This window comes from Helicoverpa zea, chromosome 8 (genome assembly GCF_022581195.2).
Source record: "Helicoverpa zea isolate HzStark_Cry1AcR chromosome 8, ilHelZeax1.1, whole genome shotgun sequence".
NCBI lineage: Eukaryota > Metazoa > Arthropoda > Insecta > Lepidoptera > Noctuidae > Helicoverpa > Helicoverpa zea.
This window is the reverse complement of record NC_061459.1, coordinates 3,046,853-3,072,591: the sequence shown is the minus strand read 5'-3', so window position 1 is coordinate 3,072,591 and position 25,739 is coordinate 3,046,853.

Below are 25,739 nucleotides of genomic sequence, written 5' to 3'. Positions count from 1 at the left end.
CGAAACTTAAAATATAAATAAACGCTCATAATAAATACCCAACAAATAAATGTCCGGTAGTTTTTTTACTTGAAAACTTTTCGCATTTTTACTTCCTTCGCCTAACCGCGGACCACAAACTTTTAGTCGGCCGACAGTCGATCGGGCATTCGATATGTATGAAGATGGATATTACAAAGATCAGGTATTCAGCCGGTATCAGACCGACCGAAAAAATTTATTGGAATCAATAGTAGGGGAGGGCAGGATGCTAAATCGGGATTGACTCGAGCGTCGAAGAGACCTATTAGATTGCGAAGCTTAGATGATAAGAAGAGAAAAAAGTCACAGACACACACACTTTCAACGGCTACAAATTTTCAAAAATATAAAAAAAGAAACAGTTGTATGGGCATACCTACTTGAGCTCGTCAGATATTGATAGTATCCATGTCCTAAGTATTTTTGAAAACATTTTCACAAGATTTCTTTAAAAAAAAAGTTGCCAATCGTGGGGTCAACTGTCGGCCGACTGCTTAGTCTTCAGTCAGTGGTGGACTCTTATTTTTCTTGTAAAGCTAATGTTTGTGTACTTGCGAAGGGTTCCAAGTTTCTTTGAAACTAAACTAACACTTCTGGTCGGGGTTTTAATCTCCTATAACTATTTAGTTGGTAGCTTCGGCTTTTGAAGAACTTTACTTTTATTCTGTAGCAAAAAGCTGGCTCTTATATTGAGAAATTTTATGTTCGTTTTTTGTTATTCCTTGATGAACTCTCTTAAGATAATATTCTGCCATTATGCGGTAATGTGAAGCAAACAATGTTTTCTTCTAATCAGCAAACAATAACAAATGCCCACGAAATTGGAACTTTTGTGCGCAAACACGTGATAGTTGTAGACTCGTGCCGAAGTATACACAGAGTACACGTGTTTTGGTGGAATCTCGTCATTAACCACAATTTTCCATAGCCAATTAAATCCATATACAAACACTCAAATGAAAACACGAAAGCGTTAGCCCTAAATTCGACCATGTTAGCATTTCTTCGAACTAGCCAAACAGTTTATTTGCTTAACCTACGAGTCCATTAAGTACACCACCCAACCCTGGAATGACAAAATAGAATCGGAACCCAAAACCTCAACTAATCACACACCAAAGTAACCATTCAGTGTTTGTATAAACAAGGATGGTCTTTAATTAACACAAATTCGTTCAAACAAGAGCTCCGTTCAATTACATACGCACTATTCGTTGAATGGCTTGCGTACATTATGTCTATATCTACTTAGGTTCCGTTGATAGATAATAAAATGACTAGCAGAGATGTCAATGCGGGTGCAAAGAGGAACGTCCTAACTCCGCTCTTACACACTTTCTATGGAACACGCCCATTATTTTCACAATAAAATCACCAATCAAACAAGAAAAATATTTTACATAATTGGCTTTGATTTGACAAGTAACCCGAACGTCTCGTTAGTTCTAGTAACTGATCACGCCTTCCGTTCGTTGTTTGACCTACAAGAGGGCGCCTGACCTACCTTCTTTATGGCATCTCCTCTATCTTTCTTTCCTCCGTAGTTACGCTTTATCACTGATGTAGGGCTGGTTCTAAAGGGATATATTTGGTAAGGTTATTCATATGGCAGTGTTAATAATATGAGCGAATGTTTGGGAGATATAATAGAGCTGATTGTTATATCTAGAAATTGGTATTGTTCAAAGTCAAACATGTTATTTTAGTTTTAGGCGGGTTTTATGAGAAACATTATGGGTGTACAGCACATGCACATCAAGTTACTTCAATCTGCAAGATTTTTCTGTACACGATTTTCTACTATTACTCAAACGTATAAGCTTCAATATTGCATTTTTTGGGGTAGCTTAAAGTGATGGCATTTGTACTTACATCGGAAGAACTTCGTTGCTATTGACGAGAGAAAAGTTTATACCCACAGACTACAATTTGAATGCTCTCATCTTCTTACACCCCTTTCATAATAAATTTTAATACTGAAAACACATGCATATCAACGTAAGGCAACCATATTCTTCCCTGCAAGGGAGGCATCAGTCATCAACTGAGATATCACGTAAAGGGGAGGGCTATTAATTACGCAACGCGAGTAAATTAAGCCTATTACACATTGGAGAGCAAGTCTAAAGATGATTTGTGTGTGTCCGTGTTTACAATATAATGGTGTGTTGTTTTAAATGTTGTTGATGACTTAATGGTTATGAATTGAGCTTGAATGGAAATTTACCTTGTGTGAAGAGCTGTGGTTTTGTTTGGGTACATTTAGCTATAAATAAAAAGCTCAGTCTAACTGTTTAATTGGTTTTCTTTGAGTTCGAGGTTTCTATTCAAGGCTAAAAATGTTCGGTTAATAAAGTACGTGACACATTTTGTTCCTGTAAAAAACGGTACCATATATGGGTAATGATTTATTCGATTTAAAACAGGTGGTTATAATTAAATCGTAGAACAAGTTTCAATGGTGGTTTTACACAGAAAGCAGGTCGAAGTGGACCATCTCACCGTCATTGTTTGCTTTCAGGATAATGCCTCTTTTATGATCCCTTCCAAAAAAATAATTCAAATGCAAATAATAGCGTGAGATTCACAGATTTTCCTTGAAAAAATCCCCCTGAAAAAACGGGCGCTTTAAAAAAATAACTCTGTAGGAACAACCAGCCCAATAACAAACGAATTGCTTATAAATATTAAAATATTGAAATTCGTTCCATTATGCAGTCAAAACCGGGGAACAACAAAATATCGGGACGTTGCTTGCTATGATAAACTGGTTAAATCTGGTTAATACACGCCTTACTAAATATTTGATAGATTTTCCTTGTAATCCGGATTTGCGTAATTCTTGGGTGACTGCCACTTTTTTGGGTTAGGATAAATTGTTTGAAAATACACCCGAGGTTTTATCGAAAGTGCTTTATTATTTTGTGATGCTGCTTAGCTATGCAAAGACATAATGTTTCTTGGCTTTTGCCGTTCGCTCGACTTTAAACATTTCTCTAACACGATTAAATTAACTAACAACATTTGAACAATGATAAACTGATATTCACATGGAATTCATCAGAATTCAGGTGGCATTTCAACAAAGGGTTAATTATTACTATATTTTTAAATGAAAATGTAACTATTGATTGATACAAAATACCACCGAAAAACAAGCACGTTACCACAACACAGCTTCATATTGCAAAATTAATACCGTAATTAATACTTTTCAGTTATTTGATTCACATTGCTATGAAAATGCTGGTAATTTTATAACGTTTAATGGGACCACGAACGCCATTTGTGGTATAATAACTAAATATTTCTAGTTCAATTGGGATTATTATGTAAATTGATGAAATTACCGACGTATTTTGTGGTGTACCTACTGTTCCAACATCATATCACGTTATATTATGGGCCTACTTGTATATAATACGGTAAGTTATATAGCTAAATATATATAGTAGCTATATAGTTTAAATAGGATGACTGGTAATTAGTGGCTCGTGTTCAAATTTCGGCCACTAATAACCAGTCACTCTACATAAGAGCATTAATCCTGAACAATTCCAATTTACTTTTTACAATTCTTTGTAGGAACACATAAGAACATACTACCAGATATTTCACCCGCATCCCGTGGGAACTACTTCCCGTACCGGGATAAAAAGTAGCCTATGGCCTTCGTCGATAAATGGGCTATCTAACACTGAACAAAATTTTCAAATCGGACCAGAAGTTCCTGAGATTAGCGCGTTCAAACAAACAAACAAACTCTTCAGCTTTATAATATTAGTATAGATTATGTTTCCTTTTTAACCCATTTTCGCAAATACTTAACCCAAAGTCAAAAGGTATAATCTGCTATTACTTTCTTACGAATTCTTATGAAACTCCAGAAGCATACAGTTTTAAGCTCCTTCCTAAACGTGTTCCTAGTGCTGCTCTCGCACTCAGCCAACTACAAACATTATTTGACTTTATTCACCAACAATGGGCCCAACTTTGACATAAAATCAATACGTCAAAAAAATTCAATGTTTATGCCTATCCGTTATTTTCTCGCGCTCACTGAACTGAGCCGAATTTGTTAAAACTTCAGTTACATTTGCGGTGAACCTAAAACTTTTTTATATGGGTCGTCAGTTTTTGTGACCGCAGCGACTCGTGATGGAAACAGATTTTAAACGCTTAAAATGTTGCGCTAAAGAAGGAGAATTTTTGTCGGAATTATTGTGTTTAGAAACAATTCTTGGTTTGTTGGTCTTAAGTTTTTATCGAATAAAGATATACCAATTAGTACAAAACTTATGTTTTGACGTGTCCTGGAAAAATGGCTACTTTGGAAGAACACAATTTACTGTTTACACGACACACTAACAAAGCTTGCAATTTCAATATACATTTAAGTCATGTTACTTCATTGGTAACTTTAAACAAAGATATAATACCTAATCGATTTTTTTTTAATGAAGAACCAACGAAGTACCATACATCAGCATTAAGACATAAGCTTTAAAAATATACCTGAACTAGCTGTTGCCCGCGACTTCGTCTGCGTGAGCAATATAAAATTTCCAATTTCGTTTATTTAATCATTCATTGCTCAATCCCCGTAGGTGATAGCGTGATAATATATAGCCTATGTGTTGAACCGGCCCCCAGGTAATAGTCATGCAAAATTTGATTTAAATCCATGCAGTACTTTTTGAGTTCATCCGGGACAAACATACAGACAAACAGACATACAGACAAAAATTCTAAAAACTACATATTTGGGTTCAGAATCGATTATGGATCACCCCGCAAGTATTCTTTAAAAAAAATATTCAATATACAATTTTGACTTTCCCATCATTTTATTATATGTATATGTCGCAGGGATATGATAAAAACGGGTATTTGATCAATTCCCTAAGGGATTTGATCAAATCACGGAGGATGTTAAAATAACAACACGATTTTATCTTTTCCCTAAACAAATCTAGTGAATTGAACAAATCCCTAAATTGGTTCAGTGAAATGACAAAAAACTATCAGTTCTTGTTTGGGTCGCGCTTGCAAACACTAGGCGAGCCGTAGGTGTCTGTCACGCACGATGCAAAACGAATAGATGTGCCTGTAAGAAAAATAATGTTTTATGTAATTCACGATGCCACAAATCAGCTACGTGTTTTAATAAGTGATTATTACAAATAGGCATATTTTTTAAAGAAATTTTTGTTCATTCTTAAAAATATATATATATATTCTGAGTAGTGGTAATTTTTTATATCAATATTTCCTTGTATTACACACACCTGATTATCATAATTATGTAGGTATATCTTTCCAAATAAACCTTTAAAATATCTAAGCAAAATTATTTTTGTCATTTCACTGAACCAATTTAGGGATTTGTTCAATTCACTAGATTTGTTTAGGGAAAAGATAAAATCGTGTTGTTATTTTAACATCCTCCGTGATTTGATCAAATCCCTTAGGGAATTGATCAAATCCCCGTTTTTATCATATCCCTGCGACATATAGATATATTAGGTTGTATGTAAAACAGATACAAAATCTAACCCTGAAACGGTTCAGTACTTTTAATTACAGTTGGTAATCCTAATAAAATTACTTATTAAACTCGTTCCTTGCAATGGGTTGTAATTGGAACGTAGGCACTCATTAAGTCCCGAATACATTTTGTGTTTATGAGTATCGTACTTAAAATACAGGAGTATTTAAAGTTGGGGTCCTATTGTCGTAGCATTCGATAATGTGTTACGTGTGACTTGACGAATGAGATATTTTGTATTACACACACTGATATGCATTTATTATTATTTATGGAACGATACGGTGTTCTTCAAGTTTAGGTTGATAATAACAATAGGGATTGGTATCCAGGCTGTATTTAGGCTACGGTGGCTGCTACACTTTAAGAGACGAGGATTGTAATTTTTTGAGTATAGGACGTCCAATTCAAATTGTATTGTAATAATAATTGTAAAGCTAAATTAAATAATAAAAACTCCTTATTTATGTCTTATGACGTAAATGTAATTATCTTTTTGGGAAGTCAAATTATTTTAAAGTTTAAAGTTCAATACCAAACTTATAATTTTCATATCACTTGACACAGGTATATAAGCGAGTAATTACAAAATATGACCTTTATAATAGAGCCCCTCAGGAGCCTTTATGATTGGACCGGAACGTGTTATGTAAACATATTCTTATGTTTATTAAAGTCATAAATTATGGGAACAATTAAGTCACCATCCTCCACATAATCAAGTAATACAGTATGTTTTGAAACAAGAAAGGGTAAGTTGTGTGATTACGAATCTTGATATCCTTCTCTCGATTCACTGGTAAAGGCTGGATATGGAGAAAAAAATTGCCACCCTGTCCAAATTTTTAAGACTAGCTGTTTCCCGTGGTTTCATCCGTGTGTCATGGAAACCTCTACTCGTAACTAGACAAAATATAGCCTACATCGAGATCCTATCGATCTAAATAGTCGAGAATAGTCGAGAATAGTCTAGCTTCCCAATAAAATAAAATAAAAAAAACAAATTAGAGCAGTAGTTTTGGTCTCTTTAAGATACCAACAAAAAAGATTCCTTTTTATGATATAAGTACCTATAGAATCATAGTTTAGTATACAAAACAAGCCGTCAACTTTACACACTATTTCCCAAACAGCATCTAACAAGACCTAACTAAACCAATGGACCACTCACCGCTGACTGTAATCACGTTTCAACAATAGTTACCAAAAACCCCGCAGTAACCGGCGAACTTCAAACTTGAAGACTTCAAATTTGTCTCAATAACACTGTTAATAACTTCCACCGGTGTCAGTGTTGGCCTACCAAGGCTGAACTTAAGATTTGTTCACATGATGTCAGGTTAGCTAAGGAAGTTTGAGAAAGCATACCATTTTTATGTATGTTTCTGGATGTCTTCACACTTGTTTATATACAATCGGGATTTAACCCGTTGTATGTCGAAAACCAAATATACGCGAGACGCATTTGTCTACTGTTTTTAATTAGCGATAGGATACAGGAGGTTAAACGCGATAATAAGATAGGACACTGATACTTTTACAAGACATTAATAAAGTGTGATCTAGTCCGTCAGACATTCAAAAGTCGTAGATCTTTATTTCAGGTTCTCAATATTTTATAATTTTCATTATTTTTTTATCTTTCTTATCACTCCATCTACTAGTGAAGTTAGTGAGTGAGATTATCGCGAACATACAGAGAGAAGCTTGGAAGATGTGTATTTCTAGGTAATGATTGGACATTTGTCTTTGCCTTCTCATACCTGTCCCCTCTTTACACTAATTTTATAAGAAAAACACCAGCCATAACCAAAAAAGCTAAAAAAGCAAAAAGCCAAAAAAAACTGCTCTCTTATAAGAACCACTGAAGGCATGTAAACGCGCCCCAAGCGAAAGCCGGGGCTTAAACTACAACTAGTACATGTTCAACTTTGCGCGGCCCGATGTATGAAACTTGAACGATTCTACTTGCTAAACTGAGAGCTAAATGGAACTGACATTTAGGATAGGATAATACACCCAGTTCTGTCGAAGTTCAAATATCAGATACAGAACATGTGCTGTATAGCTTTCTGAAGCCTTGAACATTTCTATGAAGCTTTGAACTTGAATGGACATAGGAGAAATGTATTGAATTTCCTAGGAAACCAATTCGATGGTTCAATTTGGTTACAATAGGCGTATTCGCTCAAAATTCCGTTTCACTAAATGAAAATACTTTTAAAAATTTTTATATTCATGTTCAGATTAAAGCTGTCCAAAACTTGCCATTATTTTTAGAGGTTGGTGGTGGTGAAAACTGTTGTTTATCTGTTTATCATACTAAATTACTATTGTAGGTATACTCCTCCAGCAATACACCTAGCGCCATCTATTGATACTACATCGTACAAAGTTTTCGGGAAGTATTGGTAGTAAGCTTCGGTAGTAAGTAGTAAATATGTCGGGAAAAACCTTTTTTTTTAATTAGCTGGTAGGGAAATTATATCATGTACCCTATAATAAATAATAAAGAATACCGTACTTTTACATAAACAGATACGTACAAATATTGCTACAGTAAAAAACATGAAAACATAAATAAATCGATGACTTAAATAAGAAATGGGCCGTCACAAAACTTCTTGTTACATTTAAAAACTCACCAAAAGCGTCAACGTCTTTCGCCATTGCTTCTTCCTTCTATAAAAACTTTCGAAAAGGTTTTTATTTTCAAACAAAACCTTAATACCTGCGGAAAACTTCTAGCCGCTTGTTTTACGATGTTCCTACTTGTTAAGATGAAGAAACAAAATGAGTGCTTGAAAAGTTTTCAACATAAAATCATACACAAAAAGGTTTACTACAGTGAACATTTAAGTTTCAGCTCCGAAATTTTGGACCTAAAAGGAGTAGCTTTTTACTTGATACTAGCACATTTTATCTCTGTATCAGGCTAATTTTGATGAGGCGGTACACCTATTTAAGCTGCATTTCAAAGAGTTACGATCCCCATAAAAAGATGTTCACATAAACCACACGATTTCGATTCTCCAAAAATAGTATCCTACCTGGTTACCATCTATACCTAATGGAACATGATTGTGACTCAAAACTACTAGCCTACGAGAATCTAGATTTTGCGCTTTGACATCATCTTGCAATTTTATACAGACTCTATACGGAATGTGTTTCCTAGACATGCTCAATGATAGCGGGCCTAACCGGTCTTCTCAACTCTCACCAGCAGTTGTCACAGGTGCGCAAAACATATACCTATAAAACCATTATAGTACTAAGTACCAACAATAGGTATACTCCAGGCTTTTCACTAACAAACTAGACCAATAAAGAACTTTCTTCCTAGACCAGAAGCCATCTAACAGCTTTCAAACTATAAACCTAAACTGCTATTAATAATCGGCACTTACGCCTCGTCGCGACTTAACAGGTAAATTACAGCATTGCCCGGCCAAAGTTACAGCTGCTGGCAATTAATAGTTCTGCCTGCCTTGTGTACTAGGTTTTAATGTGATATCACGCTAATGTTATGAACGCGCAATTTTGTGAGTATGTGTGTATGTTTGCTACTTCTTCATGGCAGAAAACTTGGCAATGTACCTAGCTTTTTTTTTAACAACGTCAAAAATCATCAAATGACCCCTCCCGCTGTGGGTTAGCAGCGGTGAGGGAGTGTCAGACTCTTACTGACTAAAAACCGTTGTGTTCCGTCGTAGGCCTTTTTATGTGCCAGGGCCGTGGTATCTTTCGAACAACCCGCAGCCCCGGCAGGCCTTGGCCCTATTGGGCCCCGCTGTACTTAGCTAAAATAATATATAGCCTATTTTTTATCCGCGTGTGAGAAATAGGCGAGTCTCTCAGGCACGAGTGAAACCGGCGAAAGCTTGTTGTTTTATAATAACACAGAGATAATATCCTGACCTTTATCTGCTACTGAATAATTAATTTCATAATTGCCATTTACATTAAAACAATTCCACACTTTAGAGTGGGTATTTTTGTATCAACTTTGACCGGTAAATGTCAATGCTATTAAATTATTTATTAATAGTAGCCAGGGCAGAATTTAATCGCTTTGAAATCAGACGGCTTAACAGGATTTTCTAAGAAGTAAAGGGAGTTAATTGATACGGAAATAGATATGTTGAAGAAACTATTTTAGGTATTACTTACCCACTTGGATTCAGGTAATCAAACGATACTTTGTCAGCGTCACTATACAACCTTAAACATCTGTTGAACACTTGTCTAAAAAAAGTATGGCTGCGCAATGGACCTTATTTCGACGTTATTTTTAGACAAGTGCTCAACAAACGTTTAATTTTTTTTGTGGTACGAGGTGTTTGTGTGGTTTATTTTTATACTAGCTGCTGCCCACGACTTCGTTTGCGTGAGCAATATAGAACTGCCAAAATTCTTTATTATTCTTGCATTATCGTATGTATAATACCTATATTATTTTACATTACCTACAATATTGTAAATGTGTAGTTTTTCTATATTTTTCTGTTATTTAAACTTAAAAAAAATCATAATCTATACATATAATAAATCTGTAAAAAAACTGTATATGTACATTGAATATATTAAAAAAATAATAATTGGGTGGGGTTTAGAAACAGTAATGGAGCACAAATCAAAAAAAAAATTCTGTCTGTATGTCTGTATGTCTGTATGTCTGTATGTCTGTTTGTTTGTACACGCTAATCTTCCGAACTACTGAACGGATTTCAATAATTTTTTCTTTGTTGTATCAGTATCAAGCCTGGTCAACATATAGGCTATAATTTATCTTCGAAACTTGAAGACCTGATGCAGAACACCAACAGACCAACAAAACTATAAGAGATACAAAAATGGTGCCATGGCAAAAATTGTTTCATTTGATGAGCATTTTCAGCTGAGATAATAAATTTGAAGATCTGGAACACCTGATGTGGAACTCCAAGAGCCCAGCTTTTCTGTACCATATACAGGTATGACGTTTTAGCAAAAGTTGTTCAATTTGATAAGCACTTTCTATTGACTTATACAAATTGAAGATCTAAAACACCTGATGTGGAACTCCAGGGGCCCAGCTAGACTATAGCATATAGAGGTATATCTAACGTTGTAGCAAAAGTTGTTCAATCTGATAAGCACTCTCTGTTGACTTATAAAAATTGAAGATGTAAAACACCTGATGTGGAACTCCAGGAGCCCTGCTAGACTATATGAAGCATATGAAGATATGACGTTTTAGCAAAAGTGGTTCAATCTGATAAGCCCTCTCTATTGACATATAAACATCGAAGATCTGGAACACCTGATGTGGAACTTCAAGAGCAATACTACACTTGAAATGTATAGAAATGAATGTTATGAAATAGGTATGGTGAATCAAAGAAAGTAATTAGTCCGTCTTTTAGATTTAGATATAACACGCTTGAATTTTGTGTTAAGTCACTGCTTAGTACAAATTTTACATACCTAGACGTGGCGTCACGAGCCCCCACTCTCCGAATTAGTTGCGTTATATATATCTCATTATTATTTTGCATGTCTCTTACAGACCTCGGGACTACAGAGTTCTGAATTTTCGGGAGGCAAACGAGAGGCCGAAGCCAACACGCTGAAGCCCTTTTGAGACAACTTTAATGAAATGGTGACACAAAACCGACGATTATCCCTTTATACACTATAGAAATGAACCCAAGGACAATCCCCGGTGGACGTCGTTAAAAAAAAGACAATCCCCGGTTCTGTGCTATACCATTGCTAACTGTGGATGAATACTACTTGGGCTATTGTGATGGGATGCTAATGGACTAGGAATGGGGAACTACGGGAACTATGGCACCTGCCGATGACAATGTATTAGATACATGTAAAAATGGCAAGTGGAGACTCGCCAGCTCACTTACTGGGCCCCCGGGAATCAGTCACTGAATAGCAACAAGAGGGCAACAGGGACATAAGCGGCTGAAGTGTGAGGATACCTCGGCGGATTTAAAACGCAGATTACGCGCTCCCTGTCACTTACCACGAGACACCTATCCTCCGAGCAGGGCTACTAACCCTGCTCTACCGACTCCACTCTGGACGGTCAAGCCAAGCCAGAGTCGTGAGACCTACCCCCGTCATGGTTCACTCCGACCGGCCGGAGATGAGGGACAGTATACTCTCCCTGGAGAACTCAGTATATATGCCCCGCGAGGTCGCTACACCCCGTCATCAGCCTCAGATGTCCTGCGGTGCTTATATCTCATTATTATTGTCGTTATTATCTCAAGAGAGAAAAGTTGCATTGGCTCTATTGGCAGGTACTTGCCAGACCTGGAATCAAAGACGCACGCTCATACTTGAGAGATTGGTTCTCTACCCAATAAACCACTACGACTTCCACTAAGTCATCACGACTTTGTCATCTCAGTAACATTTAATGTTTTTTTACGTACAATATTATATACGTGTAATATTTTTGCCACACACAACTTAAATGTGGACTAATTAGAATCACTACTTTTATCCCTATGGTCACGTCTATTGCGGTTCAGTTCTCAACGTTTTGTTTAGTCTGCTGTGCTTTTGCCGTTGAAGTACAAAAATAAATATATGGAACGTTTCTAATGGCTATGCGTATTCCGTTGTTTTCAAGTCAACGGGCCCTTAAAATTCAATATCAGATGATTCAGACCTTTTATTTTGCTGACCCCGTAGTCGCTGGCATAAGGGACAGGATCCGCGTACGAAGTCGCGGGCAGAAGCTAGTGCTTGAATAAAATCTTCCCAAAGTTATATTACTTTGGACAAAGGCAGGTTATATTTAAAATTCTGAAAAAAAAAAAACATTTTCAAACAAAGATATTCGAAGCAACTTTTTCAATAACCACAAATCCATATTCAATTACGTACACGTTATTAATAAATGGCATCTGTCGCTATGAAAAATTAAAGTAATACCACAAGGAAATTAGAATATCGAAATACGTTTGTTTGTTTTTCATTAATTGGAGCGAACCACGAGAAAACCACCGGTGTTTATTCAAAAGCATATTTAATTAAACGCTCGTTTATGTACCTACGTATGTACATATATAACTAGGAGGGTGTGTTAAATACTCCATCTATTTTCGACACAGCACTGGTGGTGTCCTACCATCAACTGCCTATTTTTTTCCTAACTTACTTGGGATTTGTCAGTAGATTAATACGTTTCAGTCGAAATAGTTGCGGCTGAATATCAGAATTTTACGTGAAGCAATTAACTATTGCCCATGTAGGGGTACTTTATGGTGCGTCCTATTTCTTCTTATATATTCTTTCTGGATGCAAACGCGAACGAGCGATGTGACGCTTTACATCCACCACATATCCTTGAATACGCTTAGGACTGCTTCGCTTTCGCGTTCACGTTGATTCGCCCATGCAGAACACGCCCTTACTAACTGCACAATCATCAGTTAAAATCATTCTCAATAAATACAGATGAGAACTTTTCGATACAACGTTCATGGAACTAGACACTTTATTTCTAAAGCTAACTAGACGTTAGCAAAATTGCTTGGAACCGGCGATTCTGGAGGAGCTCACCAAGGACCCCGACAAATTTACGGTCTCCAGTAAGTTCGCCCACCTTCCACAGCAGGCGTTTAATGTTGACAGTGTCGTAAGCCGCAGAAAGGTCGACGAATACAGTGCCTGTCACCTTGCCGGTTTCAAAGCCGTCCTCTATGTGCTGGGTAAGGTTGAGGGTCTGGCTGCAGCATGATTTTCCGGGTCGGAATCCAGCCTGTTCCTGAAGAGTCTGGCAGTCTCTAAACAGACTCCGAACACAGGTAGGCCGGAGCAAAGATAATCGATCCAGGTGGGGTTTCGCGGGCGGGGCGGACCTTGGGTGCGAGTGCGGGGCTGCCGTGCAGACGATGTCCCACCTAATCGCATGTCCACTGTGCCCTGAAACCTGCTCGCGGGAGGACTTAATGAGCGCATCCGGCCGTGCTCTCGCTGTGGCGGAATATTGGGCTGACATAGTGTAGTCTCATATGACATGTCATCGACTCGAAAGAAGAAGAAGCAAAATTGCTGGTCAAACAAAAACAAACTTGTCCACAGTTGATTAAAAATAGCTTTTAATAACGGCTTTGTTCATATCACAAGAATAACACGAAATACCAATAAAAGCCTACTTTTGTTCGTGCTACTTATCTATGTCACCGCGGTCAGTAAAACAAGGGCAAACAAACAATCAAACAACCATGACCATTTTATAATATTTGTTACAGATTTGAACGTCAAAAAAGTTATTTCATCAATCTAAATTGCTTCAAAATCGATATTTTAATGTTCAGGGGAGAAAAAGTTTTCATGGCGTACGTCGTAAAATCAGATTTCTTTCATGATTTTTATGAGTTTTTCAGCAGTAATGTATGCTCGTACCACTTTCTTTACTCTTTGGACATTTCGTTGAATGCAATTTTTACCGATCTATAAAAGGAGAACGGAAGATTCAATCGGCACACGTTTTTTTGTTCTAGTTTACTCGGTAAATTGTCTGCGAACATTTGTTTGTGCTCGAACATATGTCAGCAGTAGACGTGTTCTTACAGTTTTATGCTAGCCGTAGACTAGTTCCTGCACACTTTATGTTCGCGAACAAATGTGTGTGAATAATTTTGATGGAATGTCGACAAAAAAGTATTGAGTTTACACTCTTTGTATAACGTTTCAGACTTTGACTTAAAATGATTCATGCGTAAAGTTTGCTTAAACACACATAAAGTAATGAACAACAAAACTAAACATCAATTTACAGTCTTTTCTATGTAAACACAAACTATAAACACCAAATAGATTTTTCTAGAGAATGTTTATCGCGTTTTTATTGCTTTGTTCGACGTCGAGAATCGAACCGTTTACGGCCGAGCCATAAACTAAGTCGGACGAGCTTTCGTAAATGTTAAAATGTAAGTAAACGACGTTTACTTAATGTGTATAGATAATTTTAATGGTATTTTTGCATCAGTGTTGGAGATAGCGTGATATTATGCCTGTGTAGGTCGAAGAAATAGGTTTATGTCCCTACAGTCCGACTCATTTAATTAATACATTTGTGTGTATGTATGTCGGTATATTTGTTACTTTTTTACGCTTAAACTACTGAATAGATTTTGATGACACTTGGCTTCATCTTCAGATCTAGCTACTCTTCCGAGTGCCGAAAGCAGGTTCCTCGGGATACTTATGAAACCTCGGATGGAAGCTAGTTAACAACAAAATTCACTCTATTGAATCAATATTATTATCACAAAATGACTGAATATGTATTCTCTAATTAGGGTGCCGTCAATCACGTGCCAAAAGTTCCTTATTCCGTCATTAATCGAAGTTGAAACTTCATTGAATCGTGAAACTTTGCCATATAGCGTTAATAAAATATCGGTTGATCTCATTCAAAGTTTTGTGCTTCTTACTCGGCACGTGCTTTTAGGTGTTCGGTAGATTTTGGTGATGAAAATCTGAACTAGGTATAAAACCGAAGAGGTTGACTGTATACTTGTTTAAAGGTGCTAATGTAGAAAACTAATGGAAAGACTTGAAAAAATATTTCAGTATTAGATAGCACATTTTTCGAGATAGGCTTAGGCATATTATTTCAAGACCACCTTTAATTTTTAATCTTTTGAAATCATGCACGTATATACTTAACAGAAGGTCTACATTGCATTTCATAGAATATGATATTAGATACTAAAAGACGACTTTACTAACAATTTAACAGCAACAAAATGAAGGAGAAACTTTCACATTATATTTATCTCCGCCACAATTTAAACTTCAACTAAATTTAAACGGTTAAGCGCAGTAAATAATCCACTATAATAGTTTAAACTCAGTTTAAAATCTTACTCTCGGGTATAAAGAGCATCTAAATGTTTGAGAAAACCTAAGCTTCCGAGATTGTTTTAATTATTTTAAGGTCATTAAAGTTGAGCACTTTTAATAGTCTTATTCATTTGTTTTTGGTACAAATGAACCTATTGTCAGATAGTAAATTGTGGGATCCAAAATAATCACAGATGCCAGTTATGCATTGCAAAAAAATCATCATTACCAGTAGCCTTTCCCCAACTATGTTGGGGTCAGCTTCCAGTCTAACCGGGCGCAGCTGCGTACCAGCAGTGATTTACAAGGTGCGACTACCTATTGGACCTTCTCAATTCAATTACCCGATATCCCATTGCAGGAATAGTGGTCAGACCTTCTGGCATCTGATCTATCAAATCACAGTCATGAAGTCCTTTTGCAACTGCATTACGCTGATCATTGACAGTGGCGTAAAATTTCACAAAAATGTCACCTTAATAATAAGCTGTTGAGTTTCCAATAAATAAGTGAAATACACCCATTCGCAGATCAATCGCACCGAGCGTAATCTTAGCCATCTCAACTGCTTGCAGTTATAACTTAGCCACGGGCTCCACTGTTAAGTAGATATTAGTTCCTACATTTTCCTAAACTTCACCAACTTTTAAACCAGTGTCCACAAAAAGGGGTCAGAACTACACGCGTTATGAATAGAGGAGCTACAAGTGATGTCAATATTTATAGGAAAACTTTAAGTGCTTGTAAACGTCGACCCGTGTCCGGCTATAAAACTCTTTTAGTTTTTTTTTGGCATGGTGTTTGTGTTAGAAACTTAGATATATTTGTAACGGTGTTGTTTCGTCAGGTTTTGGTAAATAGTGTATCTTTTAGAAATTTTCTGCGTCATGAGGTTTTCAGTGAAAAGTCATTATTTCATATAAGTACTCCATAGTTTCATATAAGTATAAGAAGGAGACGGATCGCCAGAGAGTTCGCACCTCTCATCCCGGCCGCCGCGCTGGACCAGGTAGACACCACGGGCGCCGGGTGTCGCGAGATGACTCCCGGCCACCGTAGGCGTGGGTCTGCAGACGGTGAGTTCGGGTGGCTCATCGTCCCTCTGTCTGCTTAGACGACAGACCCCTGTCTACGGCGCGCGTTGTTCCACGCGCTCCTCAAAAAGATGTCAGCAACCCCAGCGGGGCCAGTAGGGCCAAGGCCTGCCGGGGGTGCGGGTTCTTCGAAAGAGATACCGCGGCCCTGCTACATAAAAGGCCTATGACAGAACACGACGGTTTTTAGTCAGTAAGAGTCTGACACTCCCTCACCGCTGCCAACCCACAGCGGGAGGGGTCATTTCATGATTTTTGACGTCGTTAAAAAAAAAGTACTCCATTTACCTAAAAATTTGTGCAAAGTAGGTAATTCAAGGCAATTTGAGAAGACTCAAAATAAATACGCTACTACTACTACTACTACTACTGATTTATTTATTCACATCCTCCGAGCCATTTCCCAAACTATGTTGGGGTCGGCTTCCAGTCTAACCGGATTCAGCTGAGTACCAGTGCTTTACAAGAAGCGACTGCCTATCTGACCTCCTCAACCCAGTTACCCAGGCAACCCGATACCCCTTGGTTAGACTGGTGTCAGACTTACTGGCGTCTGACTACCCGTAACGACTGCCAAGGATGTTTAATGACAGCCGGGACCTACAGTTTAACGTGCCATCCGAAACACAGTCATTGGTGTCTAAGATATTTAGAAAGTACATACAAACTTAGAAAAGTTGCATTGGTACTTGCCTGACCTGGAATCGAACCCGCGCCCTCATACTCGAGAGGTTGGTTCTTTGTCCACTAGGCCACCACGACTTTTATTTTTTTACTGATTTATTTATTCGTTTACCCTAAAAAGAGTAAGTGCCCAAGTGCTCAAACCTCAAGAAATAAATTATTTAAAAGAATAATTATAATACATTTGTCAAAACTACAATAAAAGTAATGATGACAACTCAAAACACATAACCAATAAATCGATACCTCAAACTTTCTTCACGAAACTCAAACAAAATAACAATCGCTTCACACTAAAATACAAATATGATTATAGTACAAAAATACAACAAACTTCCAACAGTTGCCGCGAGCCCACTGAGTTAGACACCGACTTCTAACTTGAAGCCGCAGTCTTGATTTACGGGGAGCACACAACACATGCTTACGGGCTCTCTGTTGTGCGCATATGTGCGACTTAGTCGTACGATTTTGTCGCAACATTGATGGGTATTTTATGACTGGGCTTTGAAAAGTTTTTGACCATATCTTGTGACCGTTTCTTTGAATTAAATGTCACCCTCAAAAGGTCAAGTACTTTTAATATCTCAGAGCAGTAAACATTATAACAGCCTTTTATTGAAGGCAATAAAACTTTTTGTAAGCATTATTTATCTACAGAACAAATAAACACGAAATAAAAACGCCGCCAAAAATTAGATGCCAACATTTTAAAACTAACACTTAAACGTCCTAATTGGCAAAGATTACACCCGTTTTAAAATATTCAACGAGAAAATTGCTCACATTAATGCCCACACAAATTGTACCGCATTGCGGAATTAAATCCATGAGTATTGCTAATTTGTATCAATTTAACAACAGCCTGTTATATTGTTCGTTAATAAGCTTACATCGACGTTCGCCCCTGTATTTAGGAATAAAAATGTGTGTTTAATTGTAAGGCTCTTTCGATTAATGACTTTGAACTTTGGTTCAATTATTTCTTCAAACCTTTTGTGTGTTGATGCGTCTATCTGCGGTGAACCAAACAAATGCCAATCAAATAAATTCCGATGAAATTCTTTCAAATTCCACTGTTCATTTTCGTTCATATGGTTTGGTATCAATTCATGGAAATCTCAAATTACTTTCACAATCAAACACTACAAAGACACACAAAAAATAGGTATCATATTTCTCGCAATTTAAGAAAATTTAATATAGCTCTAGGAAGTAAAGGTATTTATTCTCCTATGACAACCAAAAATTCAATAAAAATAATTTACCGAGACCATAAAACTCGGCCTAAAAATTACCTATACATAAAATGGGTTTCAAAACAAACAAAACATATCTAACATTTACATATACATAGATACACGTAACATCATAAACCAGCTAACTGAAAACACTGACACAGTTTTATCTCGAACATAATTTTCGTCAACAAAGTTATCTATACAGTGGAATTTGCAAAATTAATCATGAAACGGCGAATTTGAAGCAGCCGTCACATTGTGAGACCAGACAAGTCAAGCACTCAGTTAAATTAATGTGAGCTAGGTATCTTTCATAATATACGTGTATTAAAAACATATGAGGTGGACAAAGAGTAAGTGATTTTTGTAGCAGACGGGTTGGTCCTTTGAATCATATATTTTCTTTGAAGGAAAATCAATCGGTCTATAATGTATTGCGTTTGTAATTTATACGTTTGTAAAGGATGCCTATAAAGCCAAAAGACTCAATTCAAAGTTGTCGTGCGTAAAAGTAACGATAGAAAAAATAACGAACATTTTCAATTCCAAACTTAACTGACGTCTCACCACAAACAGCAATTGTACCTATTTATTTTCATTACCAACTTCCAACGGTAACGTCACACACCCAACTCCTACTTAATTAAGACTGAATCAACAACATTTCGTAAACAGTACATTACTCATATTCCCAGCCAGTTGTTAATTGTTCAAAAAGTTTCTCCCCGAACTGTCTGTATCATTTTACATTTTAATATCCCTCAAACGTTTTGTGCCACGACACTGTTCCTATTTAGCTCCATCGAATAGTTTAACTTTGGAAAGTTCAAATGAGTTCCGGGAGGTAATAGTTGGAAAATAAACATGCCTTACCCCTTATTTATGTTGCTTAGCTGTTGCTTGAACCAAGCAACCAACTTTAACCAAGGGGTATTGGGTTGCCCGGGTAACTGGGTTGAGGAGGTCAGGCAGGGCAGTCGCTCCTTGTAAAGCACTAGTACTCAGCTACATCCGGTTAGACTGGAAGCCGACCCCAACATAGTTTGGGAAAAAGGCTCGGAGGATGAGCTGTTGCTTGAATTTTGTTTCGTTCGTAACCACACTGTATAGGTAAAAAGGTAGTTTATTCTGTTTGTATTTCGATATTTAGAACTGTTGTTGGGAATTTCTGCAGCTGTGGAACTGTGCTGGTTACAATTTCATTCTTTTCTATTCTGTATTTTGAATATCTTATACTAGGACTTCAAGGGACATGGGTTTTTTCATAATACTACCATACATCGGTGGTATCCGCAGCTGAATACAAAATCTATTAGATCAGTCGAAAAAAGTATATATCTAAAACAAAACCTCACAGATGCACAAAACTATAAGGCACAAAAACCTCGCAGCACTTCCCATAAATATTCAAATCTATGTCTCAGGGTTTAAAACGGCAAACTGTGGTGAAAGCGGCTTTGGCGCGGCGCCCACCCGCCACGGCCATTACGAGATTCTTTAATATTTTAATACTGTGCATTATGCATTGCATTTCAACGCCAGACATTGTGACAGAGTTTAATCCTGGCGAAATGGTTCAAACGCTTTCATTACGAACACTTTGTCCTCGGATTATGCGGTCCAAAGTTGAAGTTGCAGTGTGTAGATCAAGTGACGTAGTCAAACTAATGCCAGATGGGTTTTGGGGTTCATTAATTATTTTTGGCAGAGGAATTTTGGTTTTCGTTTGAAATTGGATGATTTTTGGGAAAGATACAGGAAATGTTAATACCTATTCTATCTATGAAATCAGTAAGCGATTAGTGGAGTCCACTCGTGACCAAAGGGCTGGCCTATACTTTGGTCAAAGGATATGCATTGCCATCCAGCGTGGCAATGCAGCCAGCCTTTTGGGCACGATCCCAGCTGACAGCGATGCGGATGAATATTTTGATACTTAGTTTTAATGTTTGTATGTCTAATTTGATTGAAAATATATAAAAATCTATTCAGTACACGTTGACAGCTGTCAGTTATCAAGGGAGAATTTCAGTTGTTCGTAATGACTGACTTTTATATGGTGTTCTAATTTTTGTACATTTTTATTCCATTTACTTTGTTTGAAAATTCATTTTTTTATTAAAAAAAATACCCATTCTTATTTAAACATGTAATCTATACATATAATAAATCTGTAGAAAACTAATTTTTGTACATTGAAGAAATTGACAAAAAAAAATAGCCAGCATGTTAAAGGATAACTAACAGAACCCATTTCCATCATTTTTGTCATTTTTGTCTGTTTGTCTGTTTATCTGTTTGTTTGTTCGTGATTCACGTAAAATCTACGAATTAAATGCAGACAATGCTTATATACAAAAATTCTACGTAACTTGGGGTATTACTTAGTTTTTGTTTCATCGAAATCGATTCACTCTATCAAAAGATATGATTAATTTTGTGAATTCAAGATGTAAAATATTACGCAATCTATTTGTCAAAACTGTACATTTGAATGTTGTACTTATATTTAGTTGATCGGCCTATTATTAATCTTTACACAGAAAATCACACCTTTATAAGTAACTTCGGAAGAAAAAAAAAATGTAAATTTTGTTTAGCCAAGGTTAAAGTAGCTCCATCTGTGGTAAATAAAATACATCCAATTTGTCAAAGGAGCGAGGTGGTAAATGACAATATTACCATACATTATCTAAAGAGGATTATTATTTCAACAGATGGAGTTGTGTATTTTCCGTAATTCACCATATTTTAACACGTAGTGTAATTTTTCGATAGACATTTCAATAGTGTTAGTCAGTTTGCCGTGCCACATCAAAATCCATGATGAAAGGAATATTATATACATATAATTATTACCTTGATGAAAGGAAAATTAATAGTTCTCAGCCAAATTTAAAACGGTGCCATCTAAATTATTTTTTGAACATTATGTCAAAAATGATGACTTTTGTGGAACAATTAATTATCATTTAAAGTTACACATGGAGTTCATATCAGGATTTTTTCATAAACATAGTTTAGCTTATCTTCCACTAATGTGGTGGCCTTAAAACAAATTACTTTGAGTGAGTAGTATTAAGTAGACCTTAATTATTTTTTCTGATGCAAAATATGTAAACTTAATCCTAGAAGAAATGAGGATCTATCTCTCGCAAGCGCTGCTAAGCGTGATGCGTAGGTAATGTAGGATTCTGTAGCTTTAAAAACAAGCCCAGATACAAAGTGCAGATAAGAAATGGGAGCTTTCTCGATTTAATACCATACACACGTAAAATGCTTTATGCGTCTGAAAACGTACAAATTACGCGCCGCATACCAGAGACATGCTTACTTTCAACTTCTGATCGCAAATACACTGTTCACGATTACGAACAGTCTCAGTAAGACCCGAGCCAAGTCTAAAAAACACCTTTTATATAAAACTACATTTGATGTCATTTAATCACAAAGACAGAATTGTTCTCTGTTGCAAATCCTATCCACCTATATCCTATCCTAATCCAGAATGCATTGCAGGTGTGCATTGCACAAAAACCAATGGTATCCTATTCGAGAAGTCAAAAGAGTTGACCTGCCAACGTCAGCTTCTGCGCTAAGCAAGTGTTCTTAATAGTACCATCAGAATTACATTCATCGTTGAATGAGATGAATAAATTTTAGGAAACCACAATAACAGTAGGAGCCAAAGCGTATGATCGCTTCATAGAGCTCTGATTGGCCCCAGGTGACCAAGTCAGGTCTGATTTGTTCGTTCATCAGATCTTTGAAAGTGTTTCGGTGGATATTTACTGTCGTCCTGTTTACGTGTGACACAAAATATGGTACCTCTATATAAACGTCCTCCGCAAGAGCGAAATTTTCCCGGTATGCGGTAGTGACGCACAGTATACAATACTTATGTTTCTTTTGATTTGCTGGCTCCACCAAGAAATGACAAATTGCGAGCGTACATTTTGAAAATCTTGGCAAAACTGCAGGTTTCAAGTATGTACGAACACATGAAGTGGACTCGCACAGATACGTACTAATTCTAACTATTCGTGAACTAATTTTGCATTAGTTCACGAATAGTTAGAATTTTTCATTTCGGTGCAGTTCCGGCTTAGGCCACCACATTAGGCGTGCGCGATCCTCGGGCGTGTGAGTAGCGCGGGCGCCGCGCGTGCGTGAGTGTCGCGTTTTGCTGCCCTGCGGCAATTGCAGCGCGCTCGCGGCGCGCACGCGCCGCTCTCCTTGACGTTTAACTGCTAAGGCGTTTAGCGGGCGGCGGGGATAGCAGGCGAAGGGGTAAAAACGCAACTCGAGCGCCGCGTGCTCGCCGCGAGCGCGTCGCTTGCACTCTTCACACATGCCGCAGGGCAGCAAAACGCGACACCCGCGCTACTCACACGCCCGAGGATCGCGCACGCCTAATGTGGGGTGAGCCTTACCATAGTGAGTAAGTGCACAGAAAATCCCCGTCATACAAGTGTTTCTCCCCAGTAGTGAAACTATCCTACCCTATGCGCCTGCTGATGATGATGACTCATTTTATCATCCATCCAGCTATTCCCCAACTATGTTGGTGTTGGCTTCCAGTCACCGAATCTGTTTGAGTACCAATATTTTGCTTGGAGCGACTACCTAACTACCTATCTTCAATCCAGTCAACTACACAAGACGATATCCATGGTAAGACTGACAGGCTTTCTGGCTTCTGATTAGTCGCAGCAGCTGCAGAAAATGTACAAATGACAGCTTTGTCAGACTCAAAGCATATAGACATAGATTATAGCTGTTTCCTGTGAAAATTACTTACGCACCATACGTAATTATTTTCCAAATTGGCTGACTAGATCCAGAGATATTCACAACGTCACAAACTTTACTTCTTTTGTTTATGGTCACATCCACAACACAACCTTGGTCAATGAATCTATGCGACTGCTAAGTGCTAATCCTAATTATACTGTCACGTGAAAGAATGCACCTACGGGATAAGTAGTATTTTGACTATTCTATATTGCAACAGCTAGTACCTAATATTTCTATCTTTATCCCCTTTAGAGTAAACAAGACATTTTAAATTACTTATTTATCATTCAAAGTAACCAGTCCTGCCATTTTCCTTGAATGGTAAGCCGTATTGACGGCAAACGCCGCATCCCTTTGACGGCTTATCCAAATATGGATTCAGTCTGGATTGAGTGACGATCGTTAAGATCTTCCTCCAGCAGTGGAACAGGAAAACTGAAGTCAGTACATGCTTGGGAAGCCAAATAGAGTTTTGAATTAATAATTTTATTATTTCATTCAATTTCCTAACAAATAAGTAAAAAATTGCTCTTTTTACTCTCAGAGATCTCTGTACGTGATTTGTTGAATTTTTATCACTGTACAATACTCTTGTACAGAAACTAGGAGTTCCTAAACCTGTCTCGTTCCTAAGTAAAATATGTAAGCGGATGAACTACCAAAAAATAAGAATTGAATCAAGTTCAAGATAAAAAAGAAACCAATGTAGACATCGGTATATAGGATGTAAGTGCATAGGTATATAGTTACAGTTCCCTTCATTCCACTATCATCGAATGCAACTGCAAACTTGTTTGTCATTTTTATTCAGATTTCTTCAAATCTGAACAAAACACAACTTATTCTTTCTCAGTGAAAATGACAGAATTATCAACATCATTATATAACAGAAACAAGATATAATAACCCGGTTACCCACAGACAAAGACGGATGGATGTCCATAAAAAATTTGAAGGTAGAAAATATACAAAAGGTACGTTTTTCAGCAACTTTTATTTCTTAAGAGAAAAGAGGACCCTTGCAGGTGGGGCGGGAATTTATTATCTTTACAGAGTGTCCGGAGGACCAAGATGTCTGATTTTACTGGAAGAGCCAGTTATATATTTCGATTTGTACTGTGCAAAACTATGAGGTCTGCACAACACAACTGCGAACCACGGTAAAGGTATAATTTAAAAAAGTTTCGTGTAATGATCATTTTTCAAAAGGAAATAGTATCTTCTAGGTAGGTGTGGTACCTATCTTCTATAAGCCCACAAAATATACAGCCATTTTGAAGTCGTGTATTCGAAAGACAAAAAATACAAAATATCTCTTCCAGCACATAACCAGATCTTCGCAACAGCTTTATGCAAATTAGTTAAACAGGTAACCCAAGCATAACACAGTGCTATTATGTTCAGTATTCCGATGAAAGTATGATGTACCTGGCGTGTGGTCATTTTGTAGGACCGCAAGTGTAATACCAGGCTCCTTTCCCCATTGTTTGTGTCGAAGGGTCTTTATTAAAAATGGGCAGTCATTATTTTTGAGGTGAAGTAAATTGAGGTATCGGACTTGGAAAGATGAGAATTAAAATTGAAATTGTGGTTTTTCTTCAAGGTAACGGCGGAAAGTTTTGTATTTTTTCTGTGGTGTAGTTGAATTGTTGTTTAGGTATCTTGAAAGACCCAGGGAGGACTGTTGTGCTCGGGGACTTTGGTTCGATTCCTTGGTCAGCCCGAAATCGGGTTAGGGTTTTTGAATACTTTCCCAAAATAGTCCGTAATCTTTCGAAGGTTGGCATTTTTACACATACGTTAGCGAATATTATGCACTAAGTCTTGAAGACAAATTTCCCCACCAGAAATGGATGTGAGAAAACTCCCACAAGCTTCATAGACGAGAAAAACCTACAGCTAACTCGATAAGAAGAAGACTAATGTATTTCGTAATATACTCAAACTATGTCTCAACAATGTCTTAATAAAACCACCCCTACAAAATGCAGCCAATGTATTTTAATATTAACAACCCCATGCAGTCCGAGCATTCTTGTTAGAGTATACGCACACTGGAAACTTTTAGTCGGCCGACATTTTGATCGGGCTCTTGATAAGTACGGAGATGTATGGAAGTGCGCACATAACAACGATCAGGTATTTGATCGGTATCAGATCGACTAAAGCCCCAGTTCACCAATAATATAGATTTCCTAAAAACCTGTTTTCTATGCATTTTTACATACAAACAAAGTAAACAGTAAATTGTAATGATTAATATATTTTCTTTTGTAAGAAAGAGCCATGCGTTGTGCCATTTCTTTCCAATTATAACACATAGGAAGAGGTGAAGGGTGGGCGTTTTTGGAGATGTCTCACACAATCCTGCCTTTTGGAAAGTGCTGTTTTTCAGCCTATTTTTAATAAATGATTTTTGGTTTTGATGTTGTTTTACGTAAAATGGGCATTTATGTTGTGGGTAAACTTGGGCCTTTGATTGCGTTCAAG